At 39.8% G+C, this 21,379-nt stretch overlaps 1 long non-coding RNA gene across 1 annotated transcript in view; it reads right to left on the bottom strand.

Annotated features, from left to right (window-relative positions):
* Nucleotides 1–1,951: 1,951 nt before the first annotated feature.
* The window catches only part of LOC134732500 (uncharacterized), a 33,835-nt gene continuing 14,407 nt past the window's right edge, over nucleotides 1,952–21,379 (bottom strand). Inside the window, exon 3 of the long non-coding RNA XR_010115741.1 lies at nucleotides 1,952–2,036. This is a non-coding gene — a long non-coding RNA (uncharacterized lncRNA). The remainder of the gene's footprint in view (nucleotides 2,037–21,379) is intronic.

Below are 21,379 nucleotides of genomic sequence, written 5' to 3'. Positions count from 1 at the left end.
ACAGGCCAGTCATTTTCAGTAGGTGAAAAAGCTGTGGTTGACTGCTCTTGAAACAGGTGTGTCTGTAATCCACCTCTCATCTTTCTTATCTTGCTGAACCATCCCTTTTGTGCTTTCACTTTATACTTTTTCATAAGAGAAACATTTGTTGGGTATACAGTCTTCACCAGGCCCTGCTCAAGACTTTGAAGAATACAGCACTAAGGCAAATAGACACAAATGTGCTTGCATGTTTTCAGTAAGAGACCTCTTACTTAGGGAAATCACCCATTCCATTTCTATAGTAGCATACCTTATTTGCAGAATGCTAAATTGACCCCTAAACTGGTATTTGTAGAACAAGTTAATTGTCCTCGCATTATGTATGCCCCTAAAAAGAGTTAAAAGGCGTAGGATGGGTATACTCTTGCCTACATGTAGCAGGATGTGAACACCAGAGTGGGTTCGGTAAGAGAAGAAAGATGAGAGGTGGATTGTAGAGAAACCTGTTTCAAGAGCAGTCAACCACAGCTTTTTCACCTCTGAAAATGACTTGCCTGTGTTCAGGAGCGCCACTGAATGACATTTGACCTTTCTATGTAAAAAAGACAAATATCATTTTGGCACCCTTAAGTGAAAAATTAACAGCATGCTAAGTTGTTGTCCCTATCATTTTGCTGGGATTTTAGATTTTATGAAATGGCACCATTTTGTGAAATGCAGTTCATGGTTCTGTTCAACATCTTAACTTATATTAAGTCCATTCTGTAATAAGAATAGAAATATAAATGTAAGATCAACTTCTTCAGTCATGCTAGTTAAGCATTGACAGTTAGTGTTGGACCTAAAATAAAAATGTTAAGTCCCAAAAAGAAATCAAATAATAAGCAAGTGAAAGTCATAATTAAAATTGAACCAAATCTTTCTCCTTTAACTGTTTTCAGTCCTCTGCATTATTAGAAATTAGGCTATTTGAATATGCATTGTTTCCCTGGAGAAATTTATTTTGATCTAGCAAAAAAATTATTTCAGATCCAAGAAAGTTAATTTTGATCTAGCAGTACAAAACCAAGCAGAAGACATCCTATGCTGCCTTAGACAAATAAAAATGTGTCCTTATCTGAAGAAAGAAGGCAGAAAAGAGTCCACAAAATTTAACAACTCATTCTAATATATAACATTATTTTTAATACTTAAAGGTTGAAGTGTAAGTTCTGTTATTTCGTCTTCAATGGATATCGATAGAAACCAAGTGATCACTATCTTTAAACATCATTCATTGATTCAACTAAAACCTACTGACCATCTAGGCTCTGGTGATAAATAATAGATAAAACATATTTCCTAATGTCAAAGAATGTATAGTCTAGTTTACATAAGAATGTATATCTATAAATATGTGTATATATAGATGTATACATGTATATACATATATTTATATGATATAGATTTATGTATCTATATATACATTTATGTGTTTGTGTGTGTGTGTGTGTGTGTGTATGTATATATATATATCTGTACCCACACAGTAGTTCCACTTAATCCATGCTTTCACTTTCCATGGTCTTAGTTACCCTCAGTCAGCTGCAGTTCAAAAATATTAAAATGAAAACTCCAGAAATAAACAGTTCGTAAGTGTTAAATTGTGTGCTGTTCTGAGTAGCATGATGAAATCTCAAGCAGTCCCCTTCTGTCCCTCAAGGGAGGTGAATCATCCCTTTGTCCAGCAATCACACTATCTATGCTCCCTGCCCTCCCCTCGTGATAGATAGACACTTAGCATCCATCTCTGGGATCAGATCAGCTGTCATGGTATCACAGTGCTGCATTCAGGTAACCCTCATTTTATGTAATAATGGCCCCAAAGTGTGAGGGTAGGGACGCTGGCAATCTGGAATGCCAAAGAGAAGTCATAAAGTGTTTCCTTTACATGAAAAGGTGAGCTGGCTGTGGTGGCTCATACCTGTAATTCCACACTCTGAGAGGCGAAGGTGGGCAAATCACTTGAGGTCAGGAGTTCAGGACCAGCTTGGGCAACATGGCAAACCTGATTTCTACAAAAAATACAAAAATTAGCTGGGTGTGATGGAGTGTGCCCAGCACTCCATCGATGGAGCTATGCATCACATAGCTGCAATGGAGTCGCAGCTACTTGGGAGGCTAAGGTGGGAGGATGGCTTGAGCCTAGAGGGGTCGAGGCTACAGTGGGCCCTGATCACACCACTGCGCTCCAGCCCAGGTGACAGAGCAAGACCCTGTCTCTAAAATAAAATAAATGAAAAGGTGAAAGTTTGTCATAGATATATATGTATAAGAAAAAACAGAGTATATATGTAGGGTTCAGTACTAGCCACCATTTCAGGCATCTGGGGGTCTTGAAATGTATCCCCCAAGAAAAGGAGGACTGTTTTATACCTTTGTTTGTGGGGGAAAAGAGAGAGAGAGAGAGAGAGACATATTCCAGCAGGATTTGCAATAAGGCCTCATAAAAGTTGATGCTTGATCTTTTAAGACAGAAAAAGACAGGCATTTAAAGAAGAGGGCATAACATCTACAGAGGCAGGGTGAAATGAAACTTCAACAAAGATTCAAGACACAGAGAGACATCTGCTATAGCTAGAAAGGTCCAAAGTGATAGAAGATAAAACCAGAAAAATAAGCTAAGTACAGACACTAAAGGTCTCAAGTGCCATGCTGAAGAGTAGAAGCATTAGTCTCCCAGAGTTATTAAAGATCTTTTGAAGCAGTGTGGTGGGATGACCTGATTGGTAATTTACAAAAACAACAGTGACAGAGGATGGATTTTGGGTGCTAGAGTAAGAAAACCAAATGCCGAAAATGCAATTATAATAGTTCAGGTAACCATTGCCTTTATTTATAGCTTTATTATAACAACTGTGGTTTAAGTGAAACATAACTACTGCTTATAATTCTGGCAAAAGTTGGTAAGAGCCTAAACTAATATCACATGAAATAAGGAGGAAAAGATAAATTTAAAATACATGTAAGAAGGTGAATTCATAGAATCTGATGACTAACAGGATAGAGGAACTAATGGAAAAGAAGAAAGAAAAGCTGATTCTAAGGTTTAAGCTTGGGTGACAAGGTAAATCGGTGCTGCCATTATCAAAGAAAAGAACTCTGAGGATAGAGCACAGTTTGGATGAATAATACTAGGGAGACTATAATGACCTAAGTTTTGAGGTACATTGAACTTGAGTTGACTGCAGAACATTGAAGTAGAAGTAATCAGAGAGCAGCTGGAAAACCAGGGCCGGACTTTAGATAGAAGTCTAGACTGCAGAGCAAGGTACCTGAATCTGCTAGTTAGCTTTCGTGGGTCAAGGTTTGACGGGAAATGTGGGGCTGCAGAAAGGTGACCAAGCAGGTTGCTGGGTACTGTCTGCTACTCATCAGAGAAAACAGCCAAGAATGCAGCCCTGGAAAACATTCATATGTAATATCTCTGGATGGACCTGAATCTCCACTTAATCTTTATTTTTCCAAGCAAAACAAATCAAAACAAAACAAAAAACTCCTTTTAGCTTTTCTTCATAGGTCCAGTGTTTTAGTTTTTAAGTAGGTGCTCCTTTTTGTCTTCTCTATCCACCTTAAATATTTAAACTCAGAACTAAAAATAGTATTCCAGTAAGTTTCCTGCGTAATTGTATTTTTACGACAAAGTAATCAATAGTAATAGGTACAGCACCAATAATTTAAGCCTACAGATTGCGTGAAAATCTTCAGTAAGCTAGTGACTCCAGCCTCTTAGCCAATAACAAGCAGTAGAATTGCCTAATGGACATTTGCCTCCTCCTGTAACCATCCACTAATGAAGACCCTGAAGAGAAGGAAATGGCTAAAAGAAAAGTAATAAGAGATTAAGCAAGCTCCGTTAAATTACAACAGTAACTAGATGATAAGTGGTTCTCTTATATGTTACTTGTATTTATGAGTTATAGAATTATTTAAAATCAATAGATCTATATTGCTCCTAAGTCACTCGTTTTCTACTTTTATCCACAGAACCCAGAAACACAATCATCACTAGAAGTGCTACAGTATATGACTCTACCTATGTCTTTGTTGAAACTCATTTACCTTTTATTACTAAAAAGTGATTGCGATCTAGAATTTTCATTTCATATTAGTTTTATTTATTGTCCTGAGCAGAATTTTTTCCTGTCAGGTGGTAAAGGAAATGTTAATCATTTATGAATGATAAAATGTTATTTAATCTAATGAGTTAAATATGGTGTATCATCAATTCATTTCCTCTGCATCCCAAAACCCCATGAAAGTGTCAGTAAAGCAATAAAAAAAAAATATTAACCAACAATGACAAAGAGAATAAGAGAGGAGACAACAATGGATAAAATATTTCAACACATTTTTGGAAGACAAAAAGCAAATGGAAGAGCAGTTACTGACTTAGCAAAGTCGATGAAGTTAAAACCTAAATATCTTTCAAGGGGCAATATCAACTAGAAGCAAGTCATTTTGTGTCACAGAACTCGTAAGAGGCCCAGTCCTTAGAGGTGCCAGGATTGAAAACAAATGGATTAAGTAAAAGTGGAACCCTTAGTCCTCATGTCCCCATCCTGCTCCCCAAAAGCCTGTTCCCCCAACTCCTGCTGTCTCCTATGCCCCATTCTCCCCCAGATAGGAAATGGGAGAATTCTTATGTGGTGAAAAAAAGTGGCTCCAGAGAAAATTCTTGAAAATATTGGCATGTAGAGTACCTCAGTAAAAAGGCCTGATCAGCCCTACATTTATGTCCACTCGTCTTCTTCCTTCTCCCCACAGAGCTTCCAATACATATTTTTAAGTCTATACTCTTACACATGAAACAAAAAACAAGAACCACCAGACATTCAATAAAAGACTTGAATGAAAACAAATGGAAAAATAAAAAAAACTTGAAGGAACAGAGACATACAGAGAACAGAAGAAAATAACAAACTGTAATTAATATTTAGAGTGATTGGCTGGACATAGTGGCTCACGCCTGTAATCCCAGGACTTTGGGAGGCTGAGGCGGGTGGATCGTCTGAGGTCAGGAGTTTGAGACCAGCCTGGCCAACATGGTGAAACCCCATCTCTACTAAAAATACCAAAAATTAGCTGGGTGTGGTGGCAGGCGCCTGTGATCTCAGCTACTCCGGAGTCTGAGGCAGGAGATTCACTTGAACCCAGGAGGCAGAGATTGCAGTGAGCCAAGATCGCACCATTGCACTACAGCCTGGGCCACAAGAGCGAAACTTCGTCTCAAAAAAGCGCCAAAAAACCTATTTAGAGTGAGATAAAAGAAGGTATCACTTCCATAAAACAAAAACAGAAACAATAAAAATGAAAAAGAGAACATAAAAGAATTTATAACTTAAAACTGATGATATGCTGATAGCAACATTATTCTCAATAGCCAAAAGGTGGCTATGGGATGATGAAAAATTTTGGGAAATGGATGGTGGTGATGGTTGTACAGCAAATGTGAATATACTTAATGCCACTGAAAAATTGTTAAAATAATAAACTGTCATATGTATTTTACCGTGCTAAAAATAATTAATTACAGGTTTTTTTCATTAATAGTGTTAGAACATGAAGTGGAAGACTCAGGAAATAGGGGGAAAAAAGAACAAAAAAATGTATTAGCAACAAACCAGTGGAAATTGAAATTTTTAAAAAATGCAATAATGATATTGCCAAAAGATACACAATTTTAGTTAGGAGGAATGAGTTCAAGAAGTCTGTTGTACAACATTGAGGCTATAGTAAATAACAATGTATTATATTCTTGAAAATTGCTGAAAATAGATTTTAAGTGTTTTAACCATAAAAAATAAGCATGTGAGGTAATATATATGTTAATTAGCTCAATTTAGCCATTTCACAATGTACACATATTTCAAAACAGTGTACTGTACATGACAAATATACACAATTTTTGTCAATTTAAATAAATAATCCCCAAAAATCAATGTCATTTACAATAGCACTAGAAAACATGAAATACTGAAGGATTGATTTAATAAAATATGCCCAAGACCATTACACTGCAAGCTACAAGCATTGCTAGGAGAAATCAAAGAAGCCAGAGGGACTTAAACTTGATTTCAAGACTTATGATAAAGCAACAATAATTAAGTCAATGTAATACTGGCATAAAGATAGACAAATAGATCCACAGAACAGAATACAGGGTGTAGAAACAGACCCATAGAGCCACACATATATACTCATTTCATTTTTAACAAAGATGTCAAGGTATTTCAGTGGGGAAAGGACAGTCTTTTCAACAAATAGTGCTGAAACAATTGGACATACACATGCAAAAAAAAAATGAACAAGAAATCTGATCCTTTTTTCACATCACATTCAAACATTAACTCAAAATGGATCATCAGCCTGAATAGAACAATCAAAATTATAAAATTTCTTGAAGAAAACAGCATAAAAATTTGGCATGGAGATATAATGCTGTTGCAAATGTAAAATGGTACAACCACTTTGGAAAAACACTTGGCAGTTTCTTAAAAGTTAAACATCCCCAGTCATATGACTCAGTAATTCCACACCTAGGTATTTTTCCAAGAGAGATGAAAACTGGAAACAACCCAAGTGTCCATCAAGTGGTGAATGGATAAATATATTATAGCTTTGGAATTTTAATCAGCAAAAAAAAGGAACAAACTTGATATACACAACAATATGAAGAAACTCATGAGGATTATGTTAAGTGAAAGAAGAGAGACACAAAAGACTACACTATGATTCTGTTTATGTTACATTATAAATCAACAGGAAATACTGCAAGGCTGTGGGGTGGAGGAAGGGAATGACAGCAGAAGGACTAGGGAACTTCTGGGATTAATAGAAATCATCTATATCTTGATTGTGATGATGGTTATATGACTATATACACTGTCAAAAATAATTGAACTATACATTTAAAATGAGTGAACTTTACTGGATGCAAATTATACCTCAACAAAGCTGATTATTTTTTCTACCATTAAGACAAAAAGATGAAAAATAGATGATAAAGATAAGGAAGAAGATAAATTTGGGAGGTTTATGAATTACTAATAAGAGATCTGGAAAGAGATAACAGGAAAAACACTAAGCTTCTTATTATTCTGATTTGTCCTCTAGAAAGTGAACTTACAGTACAGTACTCCATGCTCCATGACAGAGCATTATTTAAGAGTTTACATTTTAATTTAGTACTATAAATGTGGGCAGATTTCGTGTCAAAATGTTTTAAGGCAACTTTTTTTTAGTTTTTTTTTTTTATTTTATTTTTGAAATGGAGTCTCACTCTGTCACCCAGGCTGGAGTGCAGTGGCACAATCTTGGCTCACTGCAACCTCCACCTCCCGGGTTCAAGTGATCCTCCTGCCTCACCCTCCCAAGAAACTGGGACTACAAGCATGCGCCATCATGTCTGGCTAATTTTTGTATTTTTAGTAGGGACAGGGTTTCACCATGTTGCCCAGGCTGTTCTCCAACTCCTGGCTTCCAGTGATCTGCCCGCCTCAGCCTCCCAAAGTGCTGGAATTACAGGCATAAGTCACCATGGCCAGCCTTAAGACTACTTCTTAAACAATTTTCCTTCTCTAAGTTACCCTTTACTGCTATGAAATTGATAAGGCTATAAATAAAATATAATTCTAAACTAATTTGTTATTTAAACCTTAGAATTGGGGCAAGTTGCTGTTTTCAAATGACCATGTACTACTGTGCAATTAAAAAAGAAACTTATGAAAAACAGATGTTTCTTAAGCATATTGTGCTTTCATTACTGTATCTCTGAAACCCATCAATTTATCTTTGCTTCAGCAGCTTTATTGAGATATAATTCACATATACAATTCACACATTTAAAGTATGCGATTCAGTGCTAGCCATTTATCTTTTGTACAACTTTTGAGTAAGATATGGAAGAAGAGACAACGTGAGTCAGTGGAGCAAGACTGTAGATCCAGTTTTGCTATGCCCTATCTAAGTAACCATCAGTAACCTCTGGGCCCCCATATCCTCGTCTGCAAATCAGGGGATTAAACTAGATGACTTCTTAGTCTTGATAAACTTGATAAACTTGATAACTTGTTAAACTTGATAAACTTGAAAGCTCTCATCTGCTTTCAAGTTATCTTATTTATGGCTCATGCCTATAATCTCAGCACTTTGGGAGGCCAAGGTGGGCAGATCACTTGAGGCTGGGAGTTTGAGACCAACCTGGCCAACATGGTGAAACCCCTGTCTCTCCTGAAAATACAAAAATTAGCCAGGCATGGTGGCACACGCCTGTAGTCTCAGCTCCTCTAGAGGCTGAGACAAGAGAATCGCTTCAACCCGGGAAGCGGAGGTTGCAGTGAGCCGAGATCGTGCCACTGTACTCTAGCCTGGGCAACAGAGTGAGTGAGACTCCATCTCAAAAGAAAAAAAAAACTTATTTATTTTTAACCTTTAATTCCTCTTTAGCACTAACACCAAAAATTGGGATAAGCAGCTCAGAAAGTTATACTTTACAGCCAGACAGTTGCAACAATGCTTTGAATTAAAGACGGTACTTACAGCACTTGGAAGTCCTTCTAAATGTTGTAAGATTCTTAAGCCTCGTCTTGAAAGAAGACAGTTTCATTTTACTCATTTCAGTAAGAAAAAGAGAAAGAAGGTAGTCACAGAGTGTGTTTAACTTAGATGAGCTTCTTTTTTCTAACTTTATTTTTCTCACTTCTAAAAGGAAATATGAAAACTCTATGTAGAAAGCTGAATAGATTTGGAAATATATTCAAGAAAATGAGATTAAAGTCAGTGGCTCAGCCAAATATCAAAACTATAAACAATATTGACTGTGGGGCTTTTATTAAAGTCAAAAATGAGAGTCCCCATAAAGTCCTGGTTGATATGCAAAATTTTGTCACTGCAAATATTTTAACAGTGTATTACGTCATTTGCCTCTTTTCTTTATTTCAAATTACAGAGTTAAATCAGTTGTTACTTTTTTAAGGAATTTACCAATATTTCTAAAAAAAACTTACACAGGATCTCTTAGTAAGTAATTAGGTATTGTTATGGGTTAAATTGTGTCCCCCCAAAAAGATATGTTGACATCCTAACCCCCAGTACCTTAGAATGACCTTATTTGGAAACAGGGTCATTGCAGATGTTGTTAGTTAAGATGAGGTTATGCTGGGGTTAAGATGGGCCCTTAACCCAATTTGACTGGGGTCTGTCTGTGAAGAGAAGACAGACGCAAAGGGAAGATGGCCACGTTAAGACAGGCAGAAATTGAAGTGATGCTACCATAAGCCGAGGTATTCCTGGGGCTGCCGGAAGCTGGAAGAGGCAAGAGTGGATCCTCCCCTAGAGGCTTTGAAGCAAGCGCGGCTCTGCTAACACCTTGATTTTGGACATCCAAACTCCTGGACTGTAAGAGAATTAATTTGTTGCTTTAAACCACCCAGTTTGCGGTACTTTGTTATAACAGCCATAGAAAACATACAGACATATTGCCAAACATTACATACACACACAGACCTTAAAAACCAGACTTGGGAGGAGGGGACTGGCATGAGTCATAAATCACTCTGCTTTTGGTTATTCTTGGAGATTAGACAGTGGTCTTTTTTCCTGACTGGGCAATATCTAGGAGATAGCCAAAGGTAATACTGTAAGAATCAGCTAATATGAGACTAGCATATGGCAGCCAACATGAATTGGCCCAAGGAAACCAAGAGACTCTAGATGAAAATAGAGGTAAGCAGCCCTCCAGGCCCCAGGAGAGTATGCTTCTCCGCAAAAGCTGTGCCTCTCCTAGGTTGTTGCCTGCCAGTAAGAAAAAGACATCATCAGCAGTGGGTACCTTTTGGGCCAAAGGTGACTTCAAGCCCATGAAAATTAAAAGCCAGTGACTATGGTCAGAAATACAATTTTAGTATGCATTTTGGGGCATATTAGCCTGCCCCACACCCCTTTTATCTAAGAACTTTCCTACACAGGGCTGCAGCCCTGGCAGCTTTCACATTTGTATTGTTTCTCTGCTCCTCTGTCCAGAGCTGATTAACCAAGGTTGCACACATAACTCCAGTCAGGCCAAACGGTCTTGTCTGTCTGTGTCTGTGTCTGTGTCTGTGTCTGTGTCTGTGTCTGTCTGTGCTCTGTCTCTGCCTCTCTCTCTCTCTCTCTCTCTCTCTCTCTCTCTGTGTGTGTGTGTGTGTGTGTGTGTGTGTGTGTGTGAGAATTGGCACTTAGAATCAAGAACCTGGACAGGTTACTTGAACTTAGGATGTGTATACTCAAGAGTGAGGGGATGGCTATATTTTGCCCTGTGCACACCAAGGCAACAAAGCCAGTCTACAGAAAGGGCACACTGGGGGGTGCGGAGGGTGGGGGGTGGGGAGTGGGGGAGAGACAGAGAGAGAGAGGAGAGAGAGAGAGAGAGAGAGAGCAAGTAGCTGCTTATATTCTTGAGGTGCTCCTAAGTCTTAGTTCCAATCATTCATGAAACTGGGCTGCACTTTTCTGCCTTCCTTAAGATACTCTATTCTTTAAATAAATGTTTTTGTTTGTACTGATTTGAAATAAACTTCTATTACTTGCAACCAAAGAGCCTTGACTAACGAAGCCATAGACATTATTATATTATCTGTGTTATTAAAATGTTTTTGTTGACAGTTACCTATAAAAGTCAGGTGGGGCTGGCATGGTGGCTCATGCCTATAATCCCAGCACTTTGGGAGGCCAAGGTAGGCAAATTCTTGGAGCTCAGGAGTTCAAGACCAGCCTGGGCAACATGGTGAAACTCCATCCATACAAAAAATACAAAAACTAGTTGGACATGGTGGCATGCGCCTGTGGTCCCAGCTACTCAGGAGACTGAAGTGGGAGGATGGCTTGAGCCTAGGAAGCAGAGGTTGCAGTGAGCCAAGATTGCATCACTGTACTCCAAGCTGGGTGACAGATCAAGACCCCATTTTGAAAATGAAAAAAAGTCAGGTAGAAGTGAAACTTCTCTGGATACCCTCTTTCTGTAGTTTTGACCTTCAAATTATGTAACTGTATTGCCTATTTAAAAAGTATTTAATTTAGAAATTATTGTTGAAATAAGTTCCCAATATAGTGATTATATGTTCTGCATCACAGTTCAGGATGCCCACTCTGTTTATTAAAGCAGAGTAAAAAAAAACAGATTGGAATTTTAAAACTCAGGCCTATGTAACAAAGCCAGAAATTTTACAATGGAGAATCAGAGGTTATGCAATAAGATATAATTCCTAGGTTTAGGTAGTAGGCTTGATCTCAAAATAAGGCTTGTTATCCAGAAAGTAACCCAACCCCCTTCATAGACCTCTTTGGGATGCTTTGAATACTTCTGACCCCAGAAAAAATGCACAAACACAAAACATAATTTTTCAATGGTTCATGCATGCTTCAAAGCCCATCCATGGATGTCAATAAATTTAGCTGCCAATACATTTACATTGCTCTCCTATTTAACTGGAGATGAATTTACATACCTGAAACAACTAAATAACCATACAGTGGTATTAAATATCTGCACAGCTTAGCAAGAAAGCCAAATAGGGAAGAAATCAGTGGATCTGATATGATGTATGCAGATTTTTTGGAGGAGCTGAGAAATGACCTCACTCTCAAAATAGTAGGATTCGGAGGCATAGAAGGTACAGAAAATAGAGCATAGGCATTTGAGAAGACAGCAAAGTATATATGGGAACCATAGGACACAGGTCTAATTGAAGTAAGGATTTGTGTTAGCAAATTGTATATGGAAAGCACCTGGCACAGAGCCAGGCACTTGGCGACTCAATTAATAGTAATTATTATTATTAGTATTAGAGCAGAATAAGGTCACATAGCTAAGGTGAAGCCATGTTCTAAAGGACCTTGAATGTCACAAAAGCAATTAAGACTTGATAAGTCACTCTGTTTTTGAGCAGAAGAACTTGTTTCAGCAAAACTATTTGGAACATATGAAGAATGCGTTTGAGAAAGTGAAAAGAGGATGGGTACTAAGAGTAGTTCACCCAGGTGTGGTGGTTCACGCCTATAATCCCAGCACCTAGGGAGGCCAAAGCAGAAGCTTGCTTGAGGCCAGTAGTTTGAGAACAGCCTGGGCAACACAGCAAAAACCCATCTCTACAAAAAATAAAAAATTAGCTGGGTTTGATGGTGCATGCATGTGGTTCTAGCTACTTGGGAGGCTAAGACGGGAGGATTGCTTGAGCCAAGGAGGTCGAGGTTACAGTAAGCCATGATTGTACCATTGCCCTCCAGCTTGGGCAACAGAGCAAAATCCTATCTCAAAAATAAATAAATAAATAATAGAGTAGTTCAGTGGGTTTTGATTACAAAGCTAAAGAGAACTAAAACTAGGATGGTGGGAGTGGAAATAAAGGACATATTTGAGGGACTTTAAAAACTGGAGAGGCCTCAGGGACTGATTCATGATCTACAAGGGATAAAGGAGAGGGAAAAGTCGGAGGGAATATTTTTAAATTTACATTATTATTATCATTTGCTTATTAAATATTACTAAATTAATCTTCTATTCTTTAGATTCTATGAGTGTTGCACTACTAGAATGTTTGTTCTGGGTAAAGGATGCAAACATCCTTGATGAAGCTCCCCACGGCTTTTACCAAAACTAGGCTGAGATATGATGTAGGAGGGAATCAGGGGTTTCTCTTCAGCCATGAACAGATTTTAAATGAATGTGTAGGCGGTGATAATGTTAAATGTACCACACAAAATCAGATTCATTTTTTTACCCATATGAAATTTCCTTGGTATACATGCCAGCTACCAGCCACTTTCAGCCTTGTCTATGCTTAACAGCTTCTGAACTGTTTGTTGATGAAATTTTAGTGGAAATTCTTATAGTAGAATCCCAAATGTTCTCTTATTGTGTTAAGCCTGATTCATGGTAGTTGGAGGTTTTCATTCTCTCTTGGTGATTACGTTGGGTCTGCAGCTGCTGGAAGCAGAAAGAGGGAAAATACAGTGGTGCTTCCAGGTTGCTAAGAAAAATGGAAAAAAATCACAGAAATCACAGATAGCTTTAGAAATCATCTCTACAGTCAAGGTTTATTTCAGTCACGTGGCAGCTCTGTTAGTTGTTCCTGGTACATTGTACAGTCAAAAATGCAATTCTGGTTTAAGTTTTGGCTTTCTTTTTTGATAATTTTTTTAAAAATTAAAATAATAGAGGCCAGGCACGGTGGCTCATGCCTGTAATCCCAGCACTTTGGGAGGACGAGGCACGTGGATCACAAGGTCAGGAGATCAAGACCATCCTGGCTAACACAGTGAAACCCCATCTCTACTAAAAATACAAAAAATTAGCCGAGCGTGGTGGTGGGCGCCTGTAGTCCCAGCTACTCAGGAGGCTGAGGCAGAAGAACGGCGTGAACCCGGGAGGCAGAGCTTGCAGTGAGCTGAGATTGCGCCAATGCACTCCAGCCCGGGCGACAGAGCGAGACTCCGTCTCAAAAAAAAAAAAAAAAAAAAAGAAAAAAAATTAAAATAACAGAGAGGAGGGTCTCACTATGTTGCCCAGGCTGGTCTTGAACTCTTGAGCTCAAGTGATCGTCCCATCTCAGCCTCCCAGAGTACTGGGATTACAGGCATGAGCCACCATGCCTGGCCTAAGTTTTGGCTTTCAGAAGGTAGTGTGATACGTAGAGAACATGGTGCCAGAAAACTTGGGTTCTAATTCCAGGTTTATCTCTAATTACAGAGATGACCTTGAGCAAGTCAATTCATTTTTTTTTAACCCAGCCTATGACAAGGTATTGTTTCAGGAATAAGTGAAATTTCATTGTCAAAGCTCTTTGTAAATGTAAACACCACAGAAAAATAAGGTATTTGTTGGAACTTTTTACTTTTTGTTTTGCCTGTGCCGATCTTGACATCCCAAGGACAAAATCTATGATTTATACTTCATTGGTTTTCTTTTTTTAAATATACTTAATACATGTAGAAATTTAATTAATAGTTTTTTAATTTTTGAGACAGTCTCACTCTGTTGTCCAGGATGGAGTGCAGTGGTGCGATCACGGCTCACTGTAGCCTCAACACTCCAGGCTCAAGCCATCCTCCCACCTCAGCCTCCAGAGTAGATGGGACTACAAGTACCCACCACCACACCTGGCTAATTTTTGTATATTTACCGGAGATGGGGTTTCAGGCCAGGTGCAGTGGCTCATGCTTATAATCCCAGCACTTTGGGAGGCCAAGGCGGGTGTATCGCTTGAGGTCAGGAGTTCGAGACCAGCCTGGCCAACATGGTGAAACCCTGTCTCTACTAAAAGTACAAAAATTAGCTGGGTGTCATGGCAGGTGCCTGTAATCCCAGCTACTCGGGAGGCTGAGGCAGGAGAATCTCTTGAACCCAGGAGGTGGAGGTTGCAGTGAGCCAAGATTGCACTACTGCATTCCAGCCTGGGCAACAGAGTGAGACTCTGTCTCAAAAAAGAGAGAGAAAGAGAGAGATGGGGTTTCACCATGTTGCCCAGGCTGGTCTCTAACTCCTGGGTTTAAGTGATCCTCCTTCCTTGGCCTCCCAAAGTGCTGGGATTACAGGAGTGAGCCACCCCACCCCCAGCCTTAATACTTTTTGATTAATGTTGCAAACAAGGGGGAAACTCTCCTGGAATGTCACTGGCTAATGGATTGAAGCTGCAGTCAGCCAGTGGGTGTCTTGCTATCTTCCCACAGCAGTAGTAGGAAAAGGAGATAAGGTGGTGAGTAAGGGGAGAAAGAAATAGATTTGGATTTCCCAAAAAACACACAGAATTCAGCTTTTTATATTTGGCTATTTTTATTACAAAAAGCTAATTCAATGCCCTGGACTTTAAAAGGAATGGGCATGGGACAATACAATTCACAATAGTATCTTGCCATTATTTTACCTTTTTAATGTTTTCTTTTTTTTTTTTTTTGAGATGGAGTCTGGCTCTGTCACCAGATGAGTGCAATGGCGCGATCTTGGCTCATTGCAAGCTCTGCCTCCTGGGTTCACGCCATTCTCCTGCCTCAGCCTCCCGAGTAGCTGGGACTACAGGCGCCTGCCACTATGCCCGGCTAATTTTTGTATTTTTAGTAGAGATGGGGTTTCACCTTGTTAGCCAGGATGGTCTCGATCTCCTGACCTCGTGTTCCGCCCGCCTCGGCCTCCCAAAGTGCTGGGATTACAGGCATGAGCCACTGCGCCCAGCCTACCTTTTTAATGTTTTCTATCTTTTATTTGTTTATTTGCAGTTTCATAGTTTTTCATACCTTTTTAGTGCTAATTATAGCATATAGTTGTCATATTTCAGTTATACCTATTTTTAAGTGCAGTGATCTCTTGAGAGATGTCTGCTGGATTCTCAATGCCAGTGGAAGTCATGGTTAATTTCTACATTCCTTTATCATCCTTGCTTATTCATTCATTTAACAAATATGCAAGGAGTGCCTACTATATACTGGACAGTGTATTAAGCACTGGTTATGGAAGCAAAATGGGCACAATCCTTGCCCTCATGCAGCTCACAGTCTGGTGGCAGAGTATGCTAAAGACTTCTTGGGCCGGCCACGGTGGCTCACACCTATAATCCCAGCACTTCGGGAGGCCAAGGGGGATGGTTCGCTTGATTCCAGGAGTTTGAGACCAGCCTGGGTAACATGGCAAAATACCATCTCTACAAAAAATACAAAAATTAGCTAGCGTAGTGGCACGCACCTGTAGTCCCAGCTATTCAGGAGGCTGAGGTGGGAGGATTACTTGAGCCTAGGAGGTTGAGGCTGTGGTCAGCCAAGATCATACCACTGTACTCCAGCTTGTGTGAGAGAGCACAATCCTGTCTCAAAATAAAGAAGACTTGTTGTTGACCCCCAATATCCATTATCCTCTTCTTTAGAAGTGGACCTCCAATACTAAAGAATGTCAAGTAAATGATAGTCATCATCACATTCTTCCTCTAAATTTTAGTATGCATATTTTAAAAATAAGAATTTTTTTTTTTTGAGACAGAGTCTTATTCTGTCACCCAGGCTGGAGTGCAGTGGCACCATCTCGGTTCACTGCAACCTCCGCCTCATGGGTTCAAGCAATTTTCCTGCCTCAGCCTCCCAAGTAGCTGGTGTTACAGGCGCACACCACCACACCCAGCTGATTTGTATTTTTAGTAAAGACGGGTTTCACCATGTTGGCCAGGCTGGTCTCAAACTCCTGACCTCAGGTGATCCACCCACCACGGCCTCCCAAAGTGCTGGGATTACAGGCGTGAGCCACCGAGTTTTCCTACATAGCCAAAATAACAATCACAGCTGACAGTAGTAATAATTCCTTAATAGCATATTATATCTGAATACCCATGCATATTGAAATTTCTCCCATTGTCCACGCAATGTCCTTTACAGCTGGTTTATCCAAACCAGGATCCAAGTGAGGACCACACATCACATCTAGTTGTTATGTCCCCTCAGTCTCTTTGAAATATATCAGTCCCTTTATTCATGATACTGCAATGTTAAAGACACAGAAACAGGAACAATTGTTCTATAGAAGAATGTCCCAATTTCTCAATTTGTTTGATTGCTTCATCAGGGTGCCAGTTAGCTTGTTTCTCTTTCCCTTGTGATTTCTGTAAAGCTGAAATTATGTTATGACAAATTGATACAGAAGAGGGGCAGGGAAGTGCTGGGAGGAGAAAGGTGGGTTCCTGGTGAGGGCTCCACCCCTGGACCTGTGCCCACAGACCTAGGTGATGACAGGCACTCCTGCCTTCGCGCCCAAATGTTGCATTTCCCAAGACCACCCTGGCCTGCCACGCCCCCATCCTGTGCCTATAAAAACCCGAGACCCTAGCAAGGCAAACACACAAAAACAGCTGGATGTTGAGAGAAACACATTGGCGGGGGAACACACAAGCGGCTGGATTTCGAGAGGACATCGAGAGCACGTCAAGAGCACACGGACAGGCACTGGCACGCCGGCAGGTCATTGACCGGCAGAACAGAGTTTGGCCAGGGCTGTCAGAGAAGAGTCAGGCCACCAAGCAGACCGAATTCCAGGGGAAAACCATCTCCCTCTGGCTCCTCCATCTGCTGAGAGCTACTTCCACTCAATAAAACCTTGCACTCATTCTCCAAACCCACGTGTGATCCAATTCTTCTAGTACACCAAGGCAGGAACCCCGGGATACAGAAAGCCCTCTGTCCTTGCAATAAGGCAGGGGTCTAATTGGGCTAACACAAGCCGCCTAAAGATGGCTAAACTAAAAGGGCACCCGTAACACGCCCACTGGGGCTTCAGTTGTTAACATTCACCCCTAGACACTGCCGTGGGGTCAGAGCCCCACAGCCTGCCCGTCTGTATGCTCCCCTAGAGGTTTGAGCAGCGGGGCGCTGATGAAGGGAGCCACACTCCTATCGCATGCCCTGAGAGGGGGACAAGGGAATCTTTCCCATTTCAAAATTAAGGCCCAATTAGACTCAAATTTGAACATTTTTGGCAAGATTGTGTCGCAAGTAGTACTGTGTACTTCAAATCACATCACATCAGGAGACACAGAATATCTGACCCCTGGATTGAGGTGATGACAGCCTGACTTTTTCACTGTAAAGCTTTGTTCTTTTATGGACAGAAGTAATCTGTGCAGAGGTTTTGTTTTGCTTTGTTTGGCACCTTATGAATGTCCTTTCTCACTAGCCATCTACCTGATCATTTTAACATCAATTGAAAATCCTTGCCTGAGTCAATAATTTCATTAAGGAACCCTCAATTTTTAACAGTGTGTATAAAATCTCCCTTACTTTGAATAAAAACTGTATTTGCCTTCCTGACTCCAGCTGTATGGAATACAAGCATGATGGCTGGAACTGGAGCAACCATTTTGGACTGTAAGGTGGAAGCCATATGCTGAATTTGGTGGAACAGCTAGAAGGAAGAAGCCTAGGTCTCTTATGACCATGGAGCTACCATACTAACCTTGATCTACCTGCCTCTAAACTTCATTTATATGAGAGACAAAGGAACTATAATTTTCAGCCACTGTATATTTTTCAGCTGTTGAATCAATTCCTGACACAGCAAAGATAATAAAACAAGCATATAATTATAATTTTGGTAAATTATATTTAAAAAAAATAGAAGATGGGAATAGAAGATAGTGGGCTTCTTAGATGAGGTGGGAAAGCCTTCGCAAGGAGGTCGTATTTAAGTGGAGAGTAAAATGCTGAGAAGCATTGAATTGCATGAGGTGGTAGGGAGTATCCTAAACAGAGGAGACTGCGTGTGGGAAGTGATAAAGTAGAAAGGGCTTGCTTGGCATGTTCACAGAATTAAAAGGAGGCCATGTAGCTGGAACTTAATGACACCAGATGGTGGGGGAGAGGCTAGCAGATGCAACGTCATTTAGGACTAGCAGGCCATAGTAATGAGTTGAGTTTTTTTTTTTTCAAGCATAATGGTAAGAGTTGTAAGCAGGAGAATAACATTGAATTATGTTTTAGTTATTCTGGGCCCGATGCAGTGGCTCACGCCTGTAATCCCCGCACTCTGGGAGGCCAAGGCGGGTGGATTACCTGAGGTCAGCAGTTCCTGACCAGCCTGGACAACATGGTAAAACCCCGTCTCCACTGAAAATACAAAAATTAGCCAGGCGTGGTGGTGGGCACCTGTAGTCCCAGCTACTCGGGAAGCTGAGGCAGGAGAATTGCTTGAACCTGGGAGGTGGAGGTTACAGTGAGCAGAGATTGGGCACTGTACTCCAGCCTGGGCAACAGAGGGAGACAGTCTCAAAAAAAAAAAAAAAAGTTATTCTGACTGTTCTGTGGTGAACAGAGGGCATCAAAAGTGAAAGCAGGCCCAGCGCAGTGGCTCACACCTGTCCTCTCAGCACTTTGGGAGACTAAGGTGGGAAGATTACTTGAGGCCAGGATTTCAAGACCAACCTGGGCAACAAAGTGAGACCGTCTCTCCACAAAAAAAAATTTAAAAATTAGCCAGGTGTAGTGGTGTGTACCTGTAGTCCCAGTGCCTCAGGAGGCTGAGGCAGGAGGTTTCCTTGAGCCCAGGAGCAGCGCCATGATGGCTGTACTCCAGACTGGGCAATAGAGCAAGACCCTGTCTTAAAAAAAAAAAAGAAAGAAAAGAAAAGAAAAAAGAAAACACATAACAGAAATTTATTTTCAAAAGAAACACCTAGAGTCATCCCAGACCAACTACAGCACTTTGGCAACAATTATTCATATTTAAAATGATAACACATTCTTTTTTTTTGAGACGGAGTTTCACTCTGTTGCCCAGGCTGGAGTGCAGTGGCGCAATCTCGGCTCACTGCAACCTCTGCCTCCCCGGTTCAACCAGTTCTCCTGCCTCAGCCTCCAGAGTAGCTGGGAATACAGGTGCTCGCCACCACACCTAACTAATTTTTGTATTTTTAGTAGAGACGGGGTTTCACCACGTTGGTGAGGCTGGTCTCAAACTCCTGACCTCAGGTGATCCACCAGCCTTGGCCTCCCAAAGTGCTGGGATTACAGGTGTGAGCCAACGCACCAGGCCTACACAAACATTCTTAAATCATTAAAGAATATATTGGATTTCTATACAAAAATACCGAGACTGTGAAAGTGTAATAACTTACTTATAAATGCTCATCAGTGAGAAATAAAAATAGTTTTCTGGTTAATCTTTAGTTAACCAGGAGTCAAATTAATTATAATGTAAAATTCAGTTAATTGAGACTTTGTTATTTTAAATTATGTGATTAATTAAACATATGAATTTTTCCCTAACATAAATTTCCTTTTTAAGGAATCACTTATATGAAAGTGATAGGGTATCAAATTAGACTAATAATATAAATTAATAGCTTTAATTTTCCATTTAGAATTCATGTATTATATTATATGGGTTTGTAAACATTGTACCCCAAATAAGCCAGTAAGCATATGCTGGAAAGAATGCATGTGAAATTACAGAGATAAGTTGAGTATGTTACTGATTGTTTTCCGCAGCCTGAAAAAGCCATCGGTTCTACTCTAGGATGTCTTCTTTATTCAGCATTCTACAGGAGTTTTTTCATATCAGAATCCACTGGCATGCTAATATCCAGCTTACATAAATAGCATTTTACTAGAGCATTTGCTTTATTTATACCACATTTTCTTTACATTTCTATAACTAAAAGCTTTCTTAAATCGCAGTCATAATCTCTATGTTTTACCCCATCTGCCTTCTACTGCTATTTGCTAGTATGATGAATGTATTATACTTCCTCTGTAAAGGGCCGCCTTTATAGGCATATTAACACATTTAAACCAAAATGAAATCAAATAAGAATATACCTAAGAAAATTAATGGATATCCACCAAAAGACATGTAAAAGTGCTCATGGCAGCTTTATTTATAATATCTAAAACTTACAAAATAAAAAACCAAATTTTCATCAAGAGTAGAATGGATTAATTCATGTAAGAGAATACTATAAAAATGGTTTGCAATAAAAAGAGCAAACCATTAGACATGCTAATATAAGTCAACCCTAGAGAACCCATGTTGAACAAAAGGAACAAGGTACATACATACACACACACGCAAACCATGCAGTATGATTCCATTTATATGAAGTTTAAAAACATGCAAAACTGCTTCTGGATGGCTAGATAATGAAAAAAACATGCAAAACTAATCTCTGGTGATAAAAATTAGAACAATGGTTATTGGGTTAGGAAAGTATTATTGACTGAGACAGGGCTTGAAAGGGCCTTGTGGGATGCTGGAACTACTCTATACTTGATTTGGATGGTGGTTACACAGTTATACACACTCATGTAGAAGGTAATGTGCATACACATGTGCATACGCATGTGGAAAATAAACTTTAAGATTAGTGCATTTTACTATGTGCATGTCATGCTTCAATAATTTCTCTTAAATTCAGTAGTAAATTATGGTACATTCTCCAATAGACTAACTGAAGTTTTTAAAAAGAATAGAACTACATGAATTGGAAGGAATGATATCCCAAAATATTATGTGAAAAAAGCAATTGGCAAAGTAGTTTGTTAGTATGAACCCATTTGTGTGTGTGTGTGCGCGTGTGCGTGTGTGTGTGTATGTTTTAATAGCTACACGTTTGATTATATATGCGTGGGCAATGCCTGGAAGGACACACAGGAAATTGTTTTGATAGTAGGTTACCTCAGACAACTGGGATGTGGGACTGAGGCCTGGGGTTTGTACGTAAACTCTTATTTTTCAGTTTATTCTTTTTAATGCTCTCTTGATATAAATTTAGCCTAATTTGCCTGGGTGTGGTGGCTCACACCTGTAACCCCAGCACTTTGGGAGGCCTAGGCAGGCGGATGACTTGAGGTCAGG

The sequence above is a fragment of the Symphalangus syndactylus genome, chromosome 14, assembly GCF_028878055.3.
Source record: "Symphalangus syndactylus isolate Jambi chromosome 14, NHGRI_mSymSyn1-v2.1_pri, whole genome shotgun sequence".
NCBI lineage: Eukaryota > Metazoa > Chordata > Mammalia > Primates > Hylobatidae > Symphalangus > Symphalangus syndactylus.
This window is presented reverse-complemented; position numbering and strand designations above follow the sequence as displayed.